At 46.3% G+C, this 5,000-nt stretch overlaps 1 protein-coding gene across 1 annotated transcript in view; it reads left to right on the top strand.

The window, feature by feature from the left end:
* Positions 1-5,000, top strand: part of LOC130119145 (ABI gene family member 3-like) — a 28,116-nt gene that overhangs the window by 348 nt on the left and 22,768 nt on the right. The gene's annotated exons all lie outside the window — the stretch shown is intronic.

Raw genomic sequence — 5,000 nt, forward strand, 5'->3', positions numbered from 1 at the left:
GTGATAGAAAGGCCTACAGGATAGTGGAGCAAGTACCATCTGAGTCAAGCGAGGATGATGCTAGTGGCAGTGATGATGAATGGCTGCCAGAAAAAGAAGGATTAACAAATGCTAGCGGTAGTGACAGTGGAGCATGGGGATGCTGAGGATGTGTCACACGATAAAGCTCAAGGACAGAAAAAAAGCAGAATTCTCTGGAAAACCAAAGACAGCCAGTTTGAGGGAGACTTGCCTCCTTTTTTCAGAGAGTGGAAAGTACATTTTGATGGAACAGAACCAATAGATTTCGTTATGCATCTATTTCCTGAAGCTCTGATAAATGAAACAGTATACAATACAAACCTGTATGCACTCCAAAAAGGAAAAGAAAATGTGGCCTTGACAAAAAGAGGAAATGATGAAATTTCTAGGAATTAGTTTGGCCATGTCATACCTCACACACCCAAGATCAAGAATGTACTGGTCATCAGAGGAAGGGGCTCTTCTTGATTTGATAGCAAATGACATACCAGTTAACAGATTTGAGCAGATTCTGAGATACTTTCACTTTGTTGACAATTGCTCAGAGGAGCCAGGAAATGCTGATAAGCTCTTCAAGATCAGACCAGTGTTAGATGCACTCGAGAAAAACTTCCATTCAGCAGTCGATCCTGAAGAATTCCAGTCGATTAGTGAGCAGAGGATTCCCTTCGAGTGCCACTTGTCTCTTAAACAGCATATCTAAAAAAAAAAAACAACCCAAACCTTGGGGTGAGAGCAGGGACCTCTGGATACATGTACAGATTTGAAATGTACCAGGGTGTAGCTGGGCGTGGTCAGGTCAGTCAATTGGGAATGGCTGCAAACGTAGTCATGTGCCTCTGTGATGACATACAGCAGAAGAATCACAAGGTGCTTTTTGACAACGTCTTTTGCACCATTCCACTCATTCAGGCATTGCAACAACAGGGCATCTGTGGCACTGGCACATGCAGAATCAACAGGCTCCAGGGTGCACAACTGAAACTGAAGAGTGAAGAGCAGCTCAACAAAGAAGGAAGAGGAGCTTGCTCTGTTGTCAGCAATGCTGAAAACTTAACTGCCACACATTGGTTTGATAGTTCAGTGATCCACATGGCCTCTTCCTGTGCTGGCCAGTCCCAATTAGATGTGGCCCAAAGATGGAGCAAGACAGAAAAAAATATCCCCAACACCCAAAGGCCACTTTCCATGAAGCTGTACAACCAGCATATGGGAAACATGGATCAATGTGTTGCAATATATCCCCAATATATTCACCTCTTGGACATGACCACTGTGAATGCCTGGCACCTGTACAGAACATCTGGATTGGAAAAGAAGGATCTTCTGCATTTCAAGGCATCTGTAGCCTGTGCACTAATAAATGCAGGCTCCATCCAGACACACACAAGAGGAAGAGCCAGTGCCATTCCACCTCCTCTGAAGCGAGGGACACCCCCTGAGATCAGGTTTGGCCCTGGAAACCACTAGCCCCAGCTCACCCGAGCAAAACATGCAGATGCCATAATGCTGCATGCACATGAAAAACCAAGTACATCTGCATCCAGGGCCTTGTGGCTTTGTGCCCTGGGTGCTTTGCCAGTTTTCATAGACGATAGACTTGGTGAACAGATGTACCAGTCAGTAAAACTGAAGCTACTATACTGCTGATTTACGTCTGAAAGAGGGTGTTTGGAGAGCCATGGACAATAGTTTTCTGTTATTTTTTTATTGAACATGTTCATTGAAAAAATATACAGTCAAACAGGGGGAGGGTGGGGGGGGCGAGGAGTCAAGAGCGAGGAGGTGAATGAGGAGGGAGGGAGGAGAAAGGAGCGAGGAGCTGAATGAGGAGGGAGGAGACAGGAGCAAGGAGTAGAAAGAGAGGCGAGAGGCTGAGGAGTTAGGAGCAAGGCTCAACGTTTTTGCATTGCAGTGAGTATAAGAATATGTCAGAATATGTGAACTCATTAGTGTAACAGTAATAAAGAAAAATCATTTTGTAGTTTTCACATAATATATCATTTTATTCATTGGTTTGTTAAATACATATTTCTTCAGTTGAAAACTTTGAAAACTGAAACGCATGCTGTCCCCCTGAATCGACAAGTGGAAAAACTCCTTGAAACACATGTTTAAAAAATGAAGATAACATTTTTTTTCATACATAAAGGGGAAAAAAACATGAAGAGAAAAATGCTGAGTGAGGTTGTCATAATTCATGCATGAAAGTGATGCATCATCAGTCATGTTATCACAGCTCATCTGGTGTGTGTGAGGATCACTGACTCGTTCCCAGAGCACAAACCCCCAATAACACCAATAACAAATCTACTACTACTACTACTACTACTTTCAGCTGCTCCCGTTAGGGGGCGCCACAGCCGATCATCCGTTTCCATCTCTTCCTGTCCTCTGCATCTTCCTCTGTCACACCAGCCACCTGCATGTCCTCCCTCACCACATCCATAAACCTCCTCTTTGGCCTTCCTCTTCTCCTCTTCCCTGGCAGCTCCATATTCAGCATCCTTCTCCCAGTATACCCAGCATCTCTCCTCCACACATGTCCAAGCCATCTCCATCTTGTCTCTCTTGCTTTGTCTCCAAACCGTCCAACCTGAGCTGTCCCTCTAATATACTCGTTCCTAATCCTGTCCTTCTTCATCACTCCCAGTGAAAATCTTATCATCTTCATCTCTGCCACCTCCAGCTCCACCTCCTGTCTTTTCATCAGCACCACTGTCTCCAAACCATATAACATAGCTGGTCTCACTACCATCTTGTAAACCTTCCCTTTAACTCTTGCTGGTACCCTTCTGTCACACATCACTCCTGACACTCTTCTCCACCCTCTCCACCCTGCCTGCACTCTCTTCTTCACCTCTCTCCTGCACTCCCCGTTACTTTGGACAGTTGACCCCAAGTATTTAAACTCATACACCTTCATCACCTCCACTCCTTGCATCCTCACCATCCCACTGTCCTCCCTCTCATTCACACATAGGTATTCCGTCTGGCTCCTACTGACTTTCATTCCTCTTCTCTCCAGTGCATACCTCCACCTCTCCAGGTTCTCCTCCACCTGCACCCTACTCTCACTACACATCACAATGTCATCCACGAACATCATCGTCCATGGAGACTCCTGCCTGATCTTGTCCGTCAACCTGTCCATCACCATTGCAAACAAGAAAGGGCTCAGAGCCGATCCTTGATGTAATCCCACCTCCACCTTGAACCCATCTGTCATTCCAACCACCCACCTCACCACTGTCACACTGCCCTCATACGTATCCTGCACCACTCCTACATACTTCTCTGCCACTCCCGACTTCCTCATACAATACCACACCTCCTCTCTCGGCACTCTGTCATATGCTTTCTCTAAATCTACAAAGACACAATGCAACTCCTCCTGACCTCCTCTATACTTCTCCATCAACATTCTCAAAGCAAACATCGCATCTGTGGTGCTCTTTCCTGGCATGAAACCATACTGCTGCTGCTGATCATCACCTCTCCTCCTCTTAACCTAGCTTCTACTACTCTTTCCCATATCTTCATGCTGTGGCTGATCAACTTTATACCTCTGTAGTTGTTACAGTTCTGCTCATCACCCTTGTTCTTGAAAATCGGTACCAGTATGCTTCTTCTCCACTCCTCAGGCATCCTCTCACTTTCCAGGATTGTGTTAAACAATCTAGTTAAAAACTCCACTGCCATCTCTCCTAAACACCTCCATGCCTCCAAAGGTATGTCATCAGGACCAACTGCCTTTCCACTCTTCATCCTCTTCATAGCTGCCCTCCCTTCCTCCTTGCTAATCCGCTGAACTTCCTGATTCACTCTCCCCACATCATCCAACCTTCTCTCTCTCTCTCATCTTCTTCATTCATCAGCCCCTCAAAGTCCTCCTTCCACCTTCTCAGCACACTCCCCTCGCTTGTCAGCACATTTCCATCTCTATCCTTGATCGTCCTAACCTGCTGCACATCCTTTGCAGCTTGGTCCCTCTGTCTAGCCAATCGGTACAAGTCCTTTTCTCCTTCCTTAGTGTCTAACCTGTCATACAACTCACCATACGCCTTTTCCTTTGCCTTTGCCACCTCTCTCTTTGCTTTACGCTGCATCTCCTTGTACTCCTGTCTACTTTCTTCATCTCTCTGACTATCCCACTTCTTCTTTGCCAACCTCTTCCTCTGTATACTTTGCTGTCCTTCCTCATTCCACCACCAAGTCTCCTTGTCTTCCTTCCTCTGTCCTGATGACACACCAAGTACCTTCCTAGCTGTCTCCCTCACTATTTCTGCAGTGGTTTTCCAGCCATCTGGCAACTCTTCACTACCACCCAGTGCCTGTCTTAACTCCTGCCTGAACTCCACACAACAGCCTTCCTTCTTCAACTTCCACCATTTGATCTTCGGCTGTGTCATCACTCGCTTCCTCTTCTTGGTCTCCAAAGTCATCCTACAGACCACCATCCGATGCTGCCTGGCTACGTTCTCCCCTGTCACCACCTTGCAGTCTCCAATCCCTTTTAGATGGCGCCTTCTACATAAGATATAGTCCACCTGTGTGCGCTTTCCTCCACTCTTGTACGTCACCCTGTGTTCCTCCCTCTTCTTGAAATATGTATTCACCACAGCCATTTCCATCCTTTTCACAAAATCCACCACCATCTGTCCTTCCACATTTTTCTTCTTGACTCCATACCTTCCCATCACCTCCTCATCACCTCTGTTCCCTTCACCAACATGTCCATTGAAGTCCGCTCCAATCACCACTCTCTCCTCCTTGGGTACCCCTCTCCACCATGTCGTCCAACTCACTCCAGAATTCTTCTTTTTCATCCATCTCACACCCAACTTGCGGGGCATATGAGCTGATAACATTCAGCAATAAACCTTCAATTTCCAGCTTCATACTCATCACTCTGTCTGACACTCTCTTCACCTCCAGCACGCTCTTGACATACTCTTCCTTCAGAATGACCCCTACCC

The sequence above is a fragment of the Lampris incognitus genome, chromosome 10 (assembly GCF_029633865.1).
Source record: "Lampris incognitus isolate fLamInc1 chromosome 10, fLamInc1.hap2, whole genome shotgun sequence".
Lineage (NCBI taxonomy): Eukaryota > Metazoa > Chordata > Actinopteri > Lampriformes > Lampridae > Lampris > Lampris incognitus.